At 41.6% G+C, this 17824-nt stretch overlaps 1 protein-coding gene across 4 annotated transcripts in view; it reads right to left on the bottom strand.

Annotated features, from left to right (window-relative positions):
* Window positions 1–17824, bottom strand: part of RIN2 (Ras and Rab interactor 2) — a 254705-nt gene that overhangs the window by 218410 nt on the left and 18471 nt on the right. Inside the window, exon 1 of one of the 4 annotated variants that reach the window (XM_053670952.1) lies at window positions 6141–6262. The exons of the other annotated variants lie outside the window; for them this stretch is intronic. The gene's annotated coding sequence lies outside the window, so the exon portion shown is untranslated. Of the gene's footprint in view, window positions 1–6140; window positions 6263–17824 lie in introns of those variants that run through there. 4 annotated transcript variants of the gene reach the window in all.

Raw genomic sequence — 17824 nt, 5'->3', positions numbered from 1 at the left:
GAGTGGTGTTGACCCTTGGACTGGCTGAATGTGAGGGTTAACCTCAACCACAGTGTATAAACTGCTATACTTTGACTGACCTCATGAAGTGGAATTTGCTCCAGCAGGGTGTGGTACCTGCCAAGATTTCCCTTTCGGTTTGGCACTTTGGATCTAATTGGATCATGCTCTGATGTGGCCTGATGCCTGCCTTCAGGTTTATTGATCACTCCTGAGATCTCTTTGGAGGAACTTTGGTGCAGGTCAATTTCACATGCAGCCTTTCACTGGCCCTGGTCTATATTTTTTGAAACTACAAAGTAACCCAGAGTTTATAGCTGCCTCTGCTAGGCCTGGGTGTGTGGGAGGGGCCAAGGTGTGTATCAAGGCTGACTTCCATCAGCACTGACCCCTGGAACAAACAGTTCAGCAAAATGCCCAAGGCACTCCAAGATTTACCTCTCCTTGCCAGATGCCTATTAACCTGTCACTGAAAGAGCCTCTGGCTATATGCCAGTGGTTTGAGGCAGATTCTCAGTCAGTTACCAGGTAAGGGCCAGTATTGTTCACCAGACTGATATAGATTCCAACTTGGGGCCAGTGCTGGGATTGAAGCCACTCTGTAAAAGTCTCAGAGTACACAAGTGCAGCTGCCACCTATGGGGTGCCATTGGACCTTTGTGGTGGAGCGGAGTCAGTAAGTTGTCAGGATAAGGCCAGCAGGGTTTATGAGGCCTAAATAGACCAAGAATTGGCAGTGTAAGCGGAAGTCTCTGCACAGAAAGGTAGCACCAGTCAGATGTGTGAGGGAAAAATGGCTTCCACCCTACAGCCACACAGCTCAGTCCCTTGTTGATTATGCCTGGACCTCCTCAAGAGCCTACCTAGAGAGTGTGCACCCCAGTCCCAAGCTTGCCACAGTCTGCTGACTCCTGTGCAGATCATGAGCTCAGCAGTGAAAATTCAGGAGAGTCAGAAGGGTGGAGCAAGTGGATGTCACTTGGGAAGTCAGTGCAGTTCTGGCAACAAAAAGGAGGGTGAATGGCCACTGCCCCAGAGTCACACAACTCAGTTTGTCACCCCAAGTCCACCCTCAAGAGGCCTCCCAGAAAGTCTTTACCATGGGTCCAGGCAGCTCACTCCTTAGCAGGATGTGAGCTCTACAGGTCAGGGCAACAGGGAGTGGAGAGGGTGAGGCTATTGCATTCCTGTGGGATGTTGCTATATGGAGGGGGGTATTCAAATCAGGAAAGATGGAGTCTGTTGGCAGTTTTGGGGAGGAACTCAGCACAGTGACCCTAACAGCTGCCCATGCTGCTCTTTCCCTGGAGCCACACAGCCCAATCTGTCCTCATCCAACTCTAGTTTACTCCAATACACCCTCCCTCTCCAAGAGCTCAGGGTGAGTTGCCATGAAAGGGATTGTGGGCAGCCCCCCTTTAAGACCATACCCAGGTTTCTAAAAGGCTCCAGTCTCTCCCTGATGGACAGAATCCCCACTGATTTTCACAGCCAAATATTATGTGGGCTCCTCTTCCCAGCACTGGTATTCTGGGCTGGAGAGCTCAGCGTGGGTTTGACACCTCATTTTCCTTAGAAGAGACCTCTGCAGCTGAGATATCTCTGTGGATTCTCAACCAGCAGGTGTGGGCATATATGGGTGCAGCCCTTCCTTTTCATGTCACCACCCTTCCTACATATCATATGCCTTATTCTACAAATCCATATAAGACTTCTATTCAGCTAGGCTTCAGTTAGTTATTCAGGTTGATTGTTCTGTATTTTAGCTGTAATTCCAGTGTGGGCTAGAGAGGAGGTAAGTGTAACTTCTGCCTACTCTACTGCCATTTGATTTCCCTGATTTCTTTTCCTGCAGTCAGCCAACTTTCATTTCATATCTTCCTGGGTTTAATCCATTTTAGTTTTAATTTTTTTGAATCTCTGACTCAAGCTCATATATATGAAAATGCTTATTTCAGGATATTTAAATAATTTCCTGAAATGGTGGAATGCTATACTGCTGTTTTCTTCAGCTTTTTGTATTTGAGAGGGAGTGAGAATATTCAAACCCTAAAAAGTTTTGATTTTCAAACTTTGTTTTTTTCTTATTAAAATTTGGCTTGCATGTTGTCCATTGTTTTCTGCTCCTTTTATGATAGATTTTCTTTTCTGGGCAAGTTGCTGCAGAAAAGGGGCAGGGCTTGGAGTGGCTAACTGGGCCTCTGATTCAATCACACCCTCTACTGTCAACATAGTGAAGTGCAGTCTATTGTATAGTGCTGCTTCTTAGAGGAAGAAAGGGTGTCTTTTTTTAAAATATATTTCATTGATTATGCCATTACAGTTGTCCTATTTCCCCCCTTCATTCCCCTCATCCCTTCACACCCCCTCCCTTCACACATTCCCCCCTTTTAGTTCATGTCCATGGTCATAAGTTCTTCAGCTTCTACATTTCCCACACTACTCTTGCCCTCCCCCTGTCTATTTTCTCCCCATCATCTATGCTGCTTATTCTCCGTACCTTCTCCCCCACTCTCCTCTTCCCACTCCCCTGTTGCTAACCCTCCATGTGATCTTCATTTATATGGTTCTGCTCCTGATTTAGCTGTCCTCTTAGTTTGCTTTTGTTTTAGGTGTGGTTGTTAATAACTATGAGTTTGCTGTCCTTTCACTGTTCATCCTTTTTATCTTCTTTTTCTTAGGTAAGTCCCTTTAACATTTCATATAATAAGGGCTTGGTGATGATGAACTCTTTGAATTTGATCTTATCTGAGAAGCACTTTATCTGCCCTTCCATTCTAAATGAAAGCTTTGCTGGATAGATCAATCTTGGACGTAGGTCTTTGGATATCATGACTTGGAATACTTCTTTCCAGCCCATTCTTGCCTATAAGGTCTCTTTTGAGAAATCTCCTGACAGTCTGATGGGAACTCCTTTGTAGGTGACTGTTCCCTTATCTCTTGCTGCTTCTAGGATTCTCTCCTTCATTTGAATCTTGGCTAATGTAATGATGATGTGCCTTGGTGTGTTCCTTCTTGGGTCCAACTTCTTTGGGACTCTCTGAGCTTCCTGGATTTCCTGGATGTCTATTTCCTTTGCCAGATTGGGGAAGTTCTCCTTTATCATTTGTTCAAATAAGTTTTCCATTCATGGCTGTTCCTCTTCCCCTTCTGGTACCCCTATAATTCGGATGTTGGAACATTTAAAGATATCCTGAATGTTCCTAAGCCTCTCCTCTTTTAATTTTGTGATTCTTTTATCTCTGCAAGACTCTTAATTTGATCCTTTTTGCTGTTCTTTCTCCACATTGCCCAGTCTCCAAGGGGCATGTACCCTTCCAAATTTTTCTGTCCTGAAACTTCTCTTTCCCAACACTCTTACATGCATTCAAGTATTTCCACTCAGGATAAGGCTTGCCCTGGAGGTGATATCTAGGCTGGTCACTCCAGGCTTCCTGGACTCCTGTCTTTTTCTCCAGTTATTCTCTGCAGTCTCCGTCCAACACTCCAGACATGGATGGCCTCCAGAGCCACCTGGCTGGACCTGGGTGTTTATCCCATTCCATATAAGTAACTTGAAGTTTGTGGATCTGTCTCCTACTGATACTGTGGGGTCTGTTTGTGATTTGAGCGATTTTTTGGAAGTTATATGAAGAGATTTGGATCTATCAGGCACCACTGTTCTATTGAGACTCAGAACTCTATGTTTAAATAATAATGCCATTTACTGCTAACCATTTTACTCAAACACACTTACCCTTCACAATACAAGAATGTCTCAGTGCAGCTGTATATTTAACTTTAAACAAGGTACTCTTTGCAACAACTAACAAGCATTTACACACACACAATACCAACTGTTTAAAATACTTAAATCACCAACCAACAACAAAACAGCAAAATCTGCCCCAAATATCAGCAAAAAGCACAGCAACTGATACCATCTGCCATCCAAAATTAAATCACAGGTAATATATTGGAAAAGCTACATGAGATTTGTATTGCCCCAGGATAACAGCATCTGCCAAAATTCAGATAATTTACTGAGATGGAGCAGAGCTCCCCTGACTGTAGGTGCCACCCTGCTCAGGCACTCCTGGTTTTTGAACATTTCTCTATGGAAGCAGAGGCTCACTTCAGGAGCCCAAAAGGCCTGAGGTGCTGGGAATTAATCCTCACCCACCAAAGACCCTCATCCAGGACTACTAGGCTGCTGCAGGAATACCTAGGCCCCTCTTTTAACCTGCCTCTGGCGGGATGACTGGGCCAGTGTTTATAGTTAAAGAGGGTTAAGCTCTTGTCCACAGGGTTGATTTAATTGACAACACAAGTGGCTTAGCTGCCTCCCTCCCCTGACTCACCTCCCTACTCTCCTCTGGTGCTGCCTGGGATCATAAACCCTATCCCATAAAATGAATTACTTACACCTGAATGTTTACTCAGGGCCTGCTTCGGAGGGAACCCAGATTGAAACAGCTCCTCTAGCTGCCCAGAGTCTCCACCAGGGAAAGCCCAAAAATGGGTCACCAATCCAAACAGGATGAGGAGAAGGGTCTTGGATGTAACACCCACAGGTCCATGGGAAGATCCTAATGGCAGTGTGAGGAGTAGAGTCTGCAGTTTTCTCTGTTCTCAGGGCCACTATTGTGACCATGGCCAAGAATTTAAGGGGCAGTGGTGAGGAAGACTCTGCATTCCATGATGAAGGCCTGTGTACATAGTAACTTCTCTACAAATACTGTGGAATGAATGAATGTGAAGGCATTCAGTTTAAGAAAACCACATTACTATAAACTGTTAAACACAAAGGGTTTTTCCAGTCAGCATTATAATATAATGAAAATATTTTTAATTTTATGCTCGATTGTGATTGATAAGACCATTGGAATGGGCTGGAGCTGAATTCTTCAGAATCCCTCCTACTGCCAGGTTGGGGGCTCTAGAAAAATGAACACTGGCTCTGCTTTTAATTCCTGGATGAGGCTGTCTATTAAAGAAGTAGTCACATGTGGAGAGGGGAGAACAGTAGCAGGTTATGTCACCATCCCTTCATTTTGCCACAGAGCTAGTGTGCACTCCACATTCCCTCAGTCACAAGTGGGAGCTGCCATCCCAGCATCCAGTGGTGCAGTGGATCCGACTAAATACTTGTTGAGTGGCCGTGAAGAAATACATCTGTATGGGCTACATTACTGATTAAGACAAGGACAATCAACCTGATTTTAGAATCCAAGTTTTATATGTTTTATAAGAGGCCCTGCAAAGCTCATGATTACTATTGTTAGGGAGAAGTTAGAGGATGTAGAAGGAGGAGGGGTGGAGGGGGTCCATAGTGCTTACAGAAAAAGCCCATAAATAACTTTGGTTAACTGTCTTCACCTTAAATAACTGCCATATCTGTTTTACAATAGATGACCAGATGTGGTCTGGAGCAAAGATAAGAACCCTGGGAAGCAGACCCCAACACGTGCCTATGTTTAGGTGGTTACGAACCCCCTGGGGGAAGGCAGACACCACCTTTACCTGCCAATCAATATGTATCTCCCTCAACGCACCCTGCAAACTAAGGAAGTCCTCAGGACAAGCAGAGCAGGGGCCTGTGCCTCTCTTGCCCACCTAAGCTAGGCCCGTTATCTTCCCTAAGAACACATTACTAATAAACTCTGCTTGCATATTAAACAACCTGCTGATCTTTACTGTGTCAGCAAGAACTGAGTTTCTGACAATACTATGAGCAAGGGAGGCATTTAGAATGCAGGAGAAATGATGAAGATTTATAGGCAGAATCACTGATATTTTATTTATTGGAGAGATCAGTTAATGAACTATACAGTTAATTTTAAACTTCGTTATTTTACAATAATCTACATTTTAAAATACATATTTTGTGCCAGGCATTGGGTTACAGCGGACAGGCTCCATCTGTCCCCTTCCCTCAAGGAGTTTAGTGAAACACACAGGCCAATCTAGTGTGATCAATCCATTGAATAGTTTATCAATAATTCTCCTATAAATATCTACTTTGTCTGATGTGACCCTGTGGGTTCTGGTCACGTGCAGAGCCCAAATAAGAAATAGTTAATAATTTAGACATTAAAACCTTAAAGAATTAAACAGGTTTTTATAAGGCTTTATTTAAAATGTGCTTTAAATCGCCCTACCTTAGTGACCAGTCTATCAGGAGACAAATAACTTTTCTTTGATAATCTGGGTCACCAATAATCTTCAGTGCATATGTTTTAGCTTTGCATCCTTAGCTGTAAATAGCATTATAAGTGCAAGCACAGCTTTGGCCAAGATGAGTACCTCTCTTGGAGGAAGCACTTCTCCTGGAAAAAAAGAAAACAAAATAGTATATCATCTTTCTTGGTAGTCACTTGCCTCTTCTAAAAGCATGGTGTAAGATTTGTAGATATAAGATTTTCAGGATGATGCAACATTGCTGTTTTTCTAAACAGATCCCCAAACCCAGAACATAAGTTTTCCTAATCTCCAGAAAGGTGCCTATTGAAAGTCACAATCAGCGTTCACCTGGTTATAACGTGATTTCTATTTCACTGTTTACAACACGGTAGCCCCTGGGGCAGAGGCCACAGCTGCTCACCAAGGATTCACATGCACTTTTTATTTCTGTCATTCTTGCATTTGGGGAGAGCCCATGTGATTGGGTTCTGTCCAGCTACATACGGGTGGAAACTGAGGTATGCCTTCCTCAGACATGATATTTAAAAGCATCCAAGGCATATACAGCCCCCTTTCAGTTTCTGCAATGACCTTGCTTGTTCCAGATGACTGGCTACAAAATGGAAGCAGCCTGAGTTCCTAAGTCAACACCTGAAGAAGAGCCGTCCAACCTACATCAGCTAGACGAACACCTTTATGTGTTAAACTCCTGAAACTTTGGGGTGCATTTGCCAGCCTCTCCTAACATATGCCATCATTCGTTCAGGTTGCAGCCACTTTTCCATTTCTCTATTACTAGGAGGCTTGAAGTAAAACAAACAAAGTTCCTGCTCCCCATTTAGGATCTCTATTATTGTCCTTACTGCACCTGAAAATCACAAGTCAAATATTGAATGCATACCACTTACCAATCAAATTGAAGTATTAAACACACATAATTCTTTTAATACTCTCCTTTGTGGCAGAGTTTGTTTTATCCCCATTCCACATATGAAGAAACTCAGTCTCAGAGAGGTTAATTAATTTACCTAGCTACCCACAGCAAGTAAGTAGAGGCACTAAAGCTCTAGAACACAAGCTCTCACTCGTAACACTGTTCAGCCTCCCCACGTGGCCTTTGGTTTCAGCACCAGCCATCTCCTGGAGCACTGCACACATTGACTAACACTACTTTGAGTCATAGTGCTACCCCTGATTCACACTGGGTGTGCTGTGCCTTAAAAGAGATTTAGTACACTCAGAGTTCAAAGGATGGCAGCACATATGACATCTCAGCACAGAATAAAACACTGTCTCCCACTGTGATTGTGTTTTTAAGGAGGCACTACCCTTTCAAAATCCATAAATCCATGACCATGATGGGAAGCTATCTCTGCAAACAGTCCTAGGTTATGACTGCTTCCATGTTATTTTAATGCTTTCCTTTTAACAAAATTCTAGGAATGTGCAGCCCTAACATTATGTACATATAGCTTCCTGCACAATGCATAGAGAAATTTCTCAAGAAATATCTTCCCAATCGCAGACTTGTGCAACTACTGTGGAAAACAGTATGCAATTTCCTCAGAAAACTAAAAATGGATCTGCCTTTTGACCCGGCAATTCCACTGCCAGGATTATATCCTAAGAACCCTGAAACACCAATCCAAAAGAACCTATATACCCCAATGTTCATGGCAGCACAATTTACAATAGCCAAGTGCTAGAAGCAACTCAAGTGCCCATCAGTAAATGAATGGATCAAAACACTATGGTACATCTACACAATGGAATTCTATGCAGCAGAAAAAAAAAGGAGAGAGCTCCTACCCTTTGCAACATCATGGATGGAATGAGAGAGCATTATGTTAAGTGAGACAAGCCAGACTATGAAAGACAAATACCGTATGATCTCGCCATTAACAGGAACCTAATAATACAAAACGAATATGCAAGTAAAGTATAGCCAAAGACTGAAATTAAGAACAGGCTGACAGTGATCAGAGGGGAGGGGATAAAGGAAGAAAAGGCAGGAACAAGTATAAAGGACACACGGACAACAACCAGGAGCAAGGTGGAAATGGGCATGGGAGGTGGGGAGAACTGGAGTGGTGGGAAAAGGCAGAAAACTGTACTTGAAAAACAATTTCTAAAAATTGTAAAAAATAGCCCTGGCTGGTGTAGCTCAGTGGATTGAGTGCAGGCCTGAGAACCAAAGGATTGAGGTTCGATTCCCAGTCAGGGCACATGCCTGGCTTGCAGGCCAGTTCCCAGCAGGGAATGCACAAAAGGCAACCATACATTGATGTTTCTCTCCCTCTCTCCTTCCCTTCCCCTCTAAAGTAAAAAAAAAAAAAAAAAAAAGAAGTATCTTCCCTATTAGTAATTTATGCTCTCAATCACATTATACACTGGCTCAAGAAATCAATCAATAAGCTCTGGTATTCTGTATTATTATTGTCTTTGTATTTTTCTGAATTGTCCAAATTGTATGAGTGGACATTACCATTATAATCAGAAATAAAGCTACAATGAGGTGCTAGCAGGGAGAAAAATGACTCACCTGTTATAAAACACTGCTTCTCTATTGCAAGTACTGTGACTTCCAGAATTGGGCTGCTTTGATATGCTTGAGAAGACTTAAGATTTGGTATATTTTTTCCCTGCAGGCACAAAAACTGGCACCAATAAAACTAAATCAATTGCATTCACTTGAACTCTGTAAGCAGTAGCTGTGGTGTTTTTTGAAGTGTGGTATGGCTGGATTGTTTCACCAGTAAAGATCTTATTTTAGAAAATCTCTATTTTTCTCATGTTTGTATCTGGGGACACTTATCTGAGGCTCTCTGCTTAGCTACAATTTGACAAGCATGGCCAAGATGAATCTGTTTTTCATCCTGAGAGGCAACAAGGGTCCTGGAATTTGGACTCTCATTCATTATTCAAATCATAGCATCTACATCATCTAATCCTGGGATCCTGAGCTAGTTAATTATATCTGTCCAAAGTACAGCTCTACCTACCTAGGAGCTATGGAAAGTGACACCCCACCCTCCGGGTGCACTACAAGAATGAAATGACATGACATCTGTGGCACGCCCAGCCCAGGGCCTGGCCCAGAGAAGCTGCCCAGGAATTGCCCACTGGTATTCCTCTTTCCTTCTCACACTGGCTGGGGGACAGGGTGTGCTTAGAAGAATGCCTCTGAAAAAACAAACTGGAAGTGTCCATAAACACTGCTGCTCCTCAGCATCTGTTTTTGCTGATTGTTTTCTTTTTCCTGATAGATCACAATCCTTCTGCTTATTGGCCTGATGATTCAATAATATACTAAGAGTCCTCAGTTCTGTGCCTGTTGCACAAATGGACTCAATAAATATTAACTATGATTACTCTATAAAGATTATTTTATATGGGCTTTGAGCTCCAGGTCGCACTTTGACACACAGATGCAGCATGTTTTGAAGAACTGGCTAGATTTAAGTGAGAATTGAGCCAGAAATCAGATATCCCCCAATTCTCATTGCAAGGCCCATCTGAGCCTGAGGCTGCTCCTCTGGACCCAGAATTGCAAACAATACCACCAAGCGTCCCTTCCTGACTTGGTGGTGGTACAAGATGGATGGGTTTTCTAGAACAGTCCTAAGCACACCCTCCCAGCTGCATGACCCATATTCTCTTTTAATTTCCTTATAAATGTTTCTACCTTCTGACTTTGTAGTGTTCCCCAATCCAAACTCTACTCTGTGTCAAGATCCATATTTTCCACTGCTGGCCTTCAGCTGTGAGGAAAGAAGAAGTGGAAGCCATGGAAACACAGAAAAGTCGAGAGGCCTAGGGCACAATTCCAGGCACTAACAAAGCAACTCTGTGGCTTCTCTGGGCCTCGGTTTCCTTCCTTGCACCCCAGTCATCCTCTGAGGTCCCAAAAGTTTCCTAGTTCTTTGAATAGATGTCCTTCCCTGAAATGTTCCCAGCCCATGTACTGCCAACTGGGTAATCCTTCCACCCTTGGTCCTCAAGGGGCACAAGGTTCTCCCCCACCCAGTGTCTGCCATGAGCTGAGAATCAGAGATGTGGCTTCAGGCCTATGTTTGGGATATATCACAGAAAGTTCATGCTGCACTTACACCTGCCAGTCATGGTTCCAAATCGGACAGGGTCACTAAACTTCTCAGAGCCCTTGTTTACCCATCTGCAAAATGACGATCAAGGCACTTCACAAAACTGTGTGCAGACCTTAAATAAAACAACGTTTCTGGCACAGTGGGAACTATTTTTCTTTTAATCACAGAATTTTATTTTATTCTTATCAAAAGAGCTGAATTCACTTCCACCAAGATGGAGGCATAGGTGGATATCCGTGCCTTCTCACACAACCAAGTTTAGAGACAACAAAATATTAACAACAGAAAACACAGCCAGAACACAGAAAATTGAACTTTTCGGAAGTCTGTTAACAACAAATTCTTCAGTCTGACCAGTAAGGGGCGAAACCAGCAGCTGGTGGAGCGGGGTTGCACAGGAGGTCTCAGTCAGACAGACTCAGGCGCAGTGTTGGACCTAGTGAGCGACCGAGAGAGCGACCAAGTGAGCCACCGCGGGGAAACAGCGAGGGAGCAGGGCAGCAAGTTGACTGTGGTCACACATTTGTGCACGGATAGACAAGTGAGGGAGTAGGCGAGTGGACCGCGACCCAGCGGGTGCCCGCAGCAAGCGACAGGGAGAGAGCCGCCATTTCCCTGCTCTGACCCCACCTCCACATACAGCGTCACAACCCAGCGACCTGGGAGTCCAAGGCGCTGTTCCTCACACTTAAAGGGCGTGAACAGACCAAAAATGGCTCAAGAAGATCTCAAAGCCCCAGAGCCTATAAATCTAAGCGATGAAGAAATAGCAAAACTCTCAGACACACAGTTTAAAACACTGGTGATCAGGATCCTCACAGAACTGGTTGATTATAGCCACAAATTAGACAAATATATGAAGGCGAAACTAATTGAAATGAATGGAATTGCACAGGAAACCAATAGCAATGAAAAGGAAACTGGGACTCAAATCAATGGAGTGGACCAGAAGAAAGCAAATAATGGCCAAACAGAAAAGAATGAAGAAATAGAAATTCAAAAAAATGAGGAGAGGCTTAGGAACCTCCAGGACATCTTTAAACACTCCAACATCCGAATTATAGGGGTACCAGAAGGGGGAAAGGCACAGCCACCAGTGGAAAACTTATTTAAACAAATAATAAAGGAGAATTTCCCCAATCTGGCAAAGGAAATAGACTTCCAGGAAATCCAGGAAGCTCAGAGAGTCCCAAAGAAGTTGGACCCAAGAAGGAACACACCAAGGCACATCATCATTACATTAGCCAAAATTAAAATGGAGAGAATCCTAGAAGCAGCAAGAGCTAAGGGGACAGTCACCTACAAAGGAGTCCCCATCAGACTGTCAGCAGATTTCTCAAAAGAGACCTTACAGGCAAGAAGGGGCTGGAAAGAGGTATTCCAAGTCATGAAATCCAAAGACCTGCAATCAAGATTGCTCTATCCAGCAAAACTTTCATTTAGAATAGAAGGACAGATAAAATGCTTCTCAGATAAGATCAAATTCAAGGAGTTCATCATCACCAAGCCCTTATTATATGAAATGTTAAAGGGACTTATCGAAGAAAAAGAAGTTAAAGAAACATGAACAGTGAAAGGACAACAAACTGACAGTTATTAACAACCACACCTAAAACAAAAGCAAACTAAAAGGACAGCTAGATCAGGAGTGGAAACATAGAAATGAAGATCTCAAGGAGGGTTAGCAATAGGGGAGTGGGAGGAGGAGAAGGGGGGAGAAAGTACAGAAAGTAAGTAGCGTAGACAGTAGATAGAAAATAGATGGGGGGCAAGAAAGCATGGGAAATATAGAATCTAAAGAACTTGAGACACATGGTCATAAACTAAAGGGGGGTAATGGTGGGGACAGGGAAGTAGGGTGGAGGGGAATGAAGGGGGGAATAGAACAACTGTAACAGCATAATCAATAAAAAATTTTTTAAAAAAGAGCTGAATTCAACTTAATTAAACATACTTTTTAAAATTATTTATCATTAGGCATACACATTAAAATCATAAGCAACATTAATTGCTTAAAATCTCCAAAATTTCACATTTGAGTCCAACTATTCTGGATCATTTTTCTACTTGAGTGTTTTATGACCAGGATTTTTCCATATAATCATCCTCTGTGACATCAGGAACAAAAAGAGTATAGATGACAGTGATTTTTCTTTTATTTCCCTTAAATGTTTATTTATTTGAAAAAAATCAGAAAATTATCAGCTTGAAACTAGAACAGCTGGGTCCAATTAGCCCCCTCAAATTCAAACAGCTGAATATAACTCAGTTATAGCAATATAATTCACAAAATCACATATCTCAGAAAAAGAAACAAAAATGCTAAATGTCTTTCCTTCTTAGATAAGACTGTTTTCTCTCAGAAAGAAAAAAAGCAACTAGTGATTTGATATTAGAATCCAAAATGTTACTTACTGCTGCTCATCTAAACAAATGCCCTGCAGAGCACAGCACTAGCACAGCTCTCACAGCCGGGAAAAGGTGGCTGTGAGAACTACATGAACTTGGGTACGTAATTTATCCTTCTAGGACTCAGTTTCTCCTGCTTAAAATTAGGTGGTAGGATTCAATGATTTTTAGGGTGTCATTGAGGCAGGAGATAGTCAGGAAGAAGGAAACTCAAGAGGTGCTCCAGGACTAAGATAAAGGACATCGATACAAGACCAAGACCCTTTTCTAAGACTGGTTGTTCCTGCTTTCTGGAAAAGCACTGAATCATGGTGACTCATGAATCCACCTGCGCAGAAGATATTACATGATCCCTGCTTCATTATAGTAGTGTTATAATAAATCAACATTGTGAGACCCCCTTCTCCAGTGGCCAATCAAGGAAAATCATGGGAGATCACATGGACAGTAGCTTTAAAGTAATATAACTACTTGTACATGTGCAATAAAACCCTGTAAAAACTAGCCAAGAAATATCTGCCCTACAAGAATAGAGTTCCTCCAGTCCCAGAGGTCAGTCTCTGCTCAGAGCTGGCCTGATCCCATGTTCTGTGGAGTGTACTACCACTTAATAAATCTGCTCTCTCTTTCTGCTTTAAACTCTGTGTGTTCGGTTCAGTTCTTTGTCTGTGATCACCAAGAACCTGGTTACCTGTGCCCGCCTGTGACATCATTGTTATCTAGAGTTCTCCATCTCTGTAAATTCTCACACAACTTTAATTCACTGCCATGTTTGAACCCTAAATGTTAGGAGGACTCAAATATTGGAAAAATTTTAGTTTTAGTTAATAGCTAATAAGCTTAGTAATCAATATATGTAAAAGCGATTGTTCTAGAAACCGGAGGTATGACCCACCTTGACTCCAGGAGACCATAAGCAGTTCCACCTTTGTGCCTCAGGAGGACTGCAAGGAATTCAAGAAGGTATCTAAGCCATTGGTCTCCAGGGTGCGATCTCCACCACACAGGACACAGATAAAGACCACTGCTCGGGGCACAGATGAAAGAATGCTGCAGCTTTAATCGGATTAACTTTTCCCAAGAATTCCAAACTCCTTACCTACAGTTTTCTTCTCCTTACAAAGAGGGTCAGTTTAAAATGGAATTTGAGACAGTCTGTTAGGTTGTGTAACCCACCGTCTTCTCAGATTGCGGGTGTCTGAATAAAGTGCTCATAAAGATTCAATCCCTGTCTCTGATTATTGGGTCTGGTAGGTGACAGGCACTGGCTTTTCCAGTGTCACAAATACCATACATTTTTATAACACCTGGCAGTGAAACATGTTTATATAGACAATTTGTAGATACCCAGGGGCAAAATAACCTTTGCATTTCCAAAGTTATCTCTTCTACATCAGGAGACTATTTGTTATTTCCAAACAAATGAAAACATATTCAGGTAGAACACAAACAGAAATACGTTTTGGTTTTTTCCCCATTGAAAATACAGCTTCTATGGCATTATTTGCCTTTCATAGAATTTCATTATATTTAGATGAAAATCATACCTTGTGAAACTGGATTATAGTACATGTTGATTATAATCATAGGTCCCAAGACTCCTAACATTTAATTATGCTCTTTGTAAAAGAATGAAATTTGACATTCAAAGAATCAAAGTGAAAACCCAGGGATGCCAAAAAGCAAGGCTTTGCTCCACCTGAGCATGCATTTGTGTTTGTTTTCTTCATAGTATTTTTTAATTCATGTGGAATGCAAAGTGCAATAAAAGATTTCTTATGAATAGGAAATCCTCCTTAATAAATAAAAAAGATTTCATGTGTATAGGAAATCCCCCTTATTAAAAAGAAGGTCAATATTCAGCTGAAAACTTACATAAAGTTAGAAAAAATATTGGCAATGTTTTTACTGTGAGTAAAGATGGCCCAGTTTACTTCAGAGTTTAGCTTTAAACGATCATTTCCTGGAACCTCAAGGCTATGTGGGGGTCAGATTTAAGCAACAATTTATAAAAGTTTGTTTAATTCCTGTAGTGCAGTTTTATGGTAACTGGAATGAGGGATTTTAAACTCCTTGTATTGAGGGGGAAATGTGTGAAGAATGGAGAACTAAAGTTCCAAAACACCCTTCTCCTTCTTAAGTAAGCCTGGGGCTACAGAACCCTGGATCTCCACTGTGTGGGACACCTGCTTCCTTCTTCAGCACCTGAAGCAAAGCCCCCCACAGGTCAGATGTGCTGGGAGCCAAATGGGCTGAAAGGACTGGACTGAATGGGGATGGGAACAGGGTTGTGTGGATCAGGCCACCAGTGGTTAGTGTAAGCCCCACTCCTTGGGGCACGTCTCAGTCACAGCTGACTCCCCACATCCCTGCAGTTCCCCCAGTGCAGCTCCAAGTCCTGGCTCATCAGCTTTCTCCCCTTCCCAGCTCCTCCACCCCCACTTCTACAGAGGCCACCAGCCTCTGCATTTAAAAACAGACAAACAAAAAACTCTAAATGTTCTGCCATTAATGATGTAGGAAAGAGGATTAAAAAAATACTCCCTCCTGTCCTTTAAGATCAGGAACAAGACAGGTTTGTCCACTTTTACCACTTGTATTCAACATAGTACTGGAAGTCCTAGCCATGGCAAATAGCCAAGAAAAAGAAATAAAAGGTAACCAAGTTGAAAAAGGGAAGGAACATTATCTCTGTTCACTGATGACATGATCTATGTTAGATGGCCAACCCTACAGATGGCCACCAACAAACTTAGAACTAATAAAAGATTCAGCAAAGTTGCAGGATACAAAATCAATGCACAAGAATCAGTTGCATTTCTACACACTTAAAATAAACAATATGAAAAGGAAAGTACGAGAACAATTCCATTTACAATTGCATCAAAAAGAAGATGCTTAGGAATAAACTTAACCAAGGAATCAAAAGAATTGCATAATGAAAACTACAAAACATTGCTAAAAGAAATTAAAGATACAAATAAATGGGAAGACATCCAGCATTTGCAGATTGGAAGTCTTAATATTGTCAACACTACCCAAAGTGATCTACAGATTTAATGCAACTCCTACAAAAAACCAGTGGCTTTTTTTTATTGTTTGGCAGAAATAAGCAAAAAAAAATCCATCCTGAAATTCATATGGAATCTCCAGGGACCCTGAGTAACCAAAACAATCTTAAACAAAAACAAAGCTGGAGAACTCACACTTTTGAAACTTAACTATAAGTTACAGTGGGTTTGTAGTAAGTTAATGACTGTGGTTTTGTAGTAAGTTAATTTCAAAACTGGTATAAAAACAGACATAAAAAACAATGGAATCGAACAGAAAGTCCCAAAGTAAACCCATGTATATATGGTGAAATGATTTTCAACAAGGGTGCCAAGACTATTCAATGAGAAAGGACAGTCTTTTCAACAAATGGCAACAGAAAAACTAAAAATCCACATGCAAAAAAAATGAAATTGGTCCCTTACCTTACTTACACCATCTACAAAAACTAACTCAAAATGGATCGAAGAATAAAAGCTAAAACTATTAAACACTTAGAAGAAAATATAGGTGAAAAGCTTCAAGGCATTGGATATGCCAATGATTTCTTGGCTATGACACCAAAAGTAAAGCCAATAAAAAAAAAAAACGTTGAACTACATCAAAATTAAAACCACGTGTACCTCAAAGGACACAAGCTATTAGTGAAAAGGCAAGATTCTAGACTGGGAGAAACTGCCCTGGTTGGTGTGGCTCAGTGGATTGGGTGCTGGCCTGAGAACCAAAGGGTCACTGGTTTAATTCCCAGTTGGGGCCCATGGTTGGGGCCCTGGTCCCCAGTGGGGGAGGCTCGAGGCACCCACACATTGATGTTTCTCTCCCTCTCTTTCTCTCTCCCTTCCCTTCTCTCTGAGAGTAAATAAATAAAAGCTTAAAAAAAAAAGAATAGGAGAAACTACAAATCATCTACCTGATACGAGACTAGTATCCAGCATACAGAGAGAATCTCCACAACAAAAACAAACAACTGGATTTAGGACTTGAATAAATATTTCTCCAAAGAAGATATACAAATTACCAATAAGCCAATAAGATGCTCAGCATAACTAATCATTAGGGAAAGGCAAATCAAAACCACAGATGCTATGGCATACCCATGAGGAGGCAGCTGTGCTCAGCACTATACCCCCCATGCTATGTGACACTCATTAGTATGGCCACTAGCAAATAAATAAATAAATAAAAACTGTTAGGATGTGGAGAAACTGTTATGGGAACCCTTACGAACTGTTATGGGAATGTACAATGGTACAGCCACTGTGGAAAATAATGCAGTAGTTTTTTTAAAAATTAAAAATAGAATTACCATATGATCTAGCAATTCCATTTCTGGGCATTTGCCCGAAAGAACTGAAAACCAGTTCTCAAAGGGGTATTTGAACACTCATGTTCATAGAAGCATTATTTATGATAACCAAAAGGTGGAAGCAACTCAAGTGTCCATTAATCAATGAATAAATAATATGAGGCATTACATACAATGGAACATTATTCAGCCTTAAAAAGCAAGGAAATTCTGACAGATCACAACTTAGTTGAATCTCGAGGACATTATGCTATGTGAAATAAGACAGCATTCCATTTCATATATATATATATATATATATATATATATATATATAGTATTTATGTTGTATGAAATAAGCCAGTAAACAAGACAAACACTGTATGCTTTCACTAATACAGTAGGAGGTACCCAGAGCAGTCGAATTCAAAGACAGTAAGTGGAATGGTGGCTGCCAGGAGCTGGGGGGAGAAGGATGAGAAGGTATTGATTAATGGGCACAGAGTCTCAGCTTGGGAAGATGAAAAGAGTTCTGTGGATGGACAGTGGTAATGGTTATACAACAATGTGAATGTACTCTATACTTAATGCCACTGAACTATACACTTAAAAATGGTTAAGATGGTAACTTTTGTTATAATAAAAAAATAAAAATAATAAAAAAGAGCCCTGTCCAGATGGCTCAGTTGGTTGGAGTGTAGCCCCATACAACAAAAGGTTGTGGGTTCGATTCCCAGTCAGGGCACATATCTAAATTGTGGGTTCGATCCCTGGATGGGGCATATATAGGAGGCAACTGACCCATGTTTCT

This window comes from Artibeus jamaicensis, unplaced genomic scaffold (assembly GCF_021234435.1).
Source record: "Artibeus jamaicensis isolate MK-2021 breed Jamaican fruit bat unplaced genomic scaffold, CSHL_Jam_final contig_65, whole genome shotgun sequence".
Taxonomy (NCBI): domain Eukaryota; kingdom Metazoa; phylum Chordata; class Mammalia; order Chiroptera; family Phyllostomidae; genus Artibeus; species Artibeus jamaicensis.
Note: the sequence above shows the minus strand (reverse complement) of the source record. Positions and strands in the feature narration are given on the sequence as shown.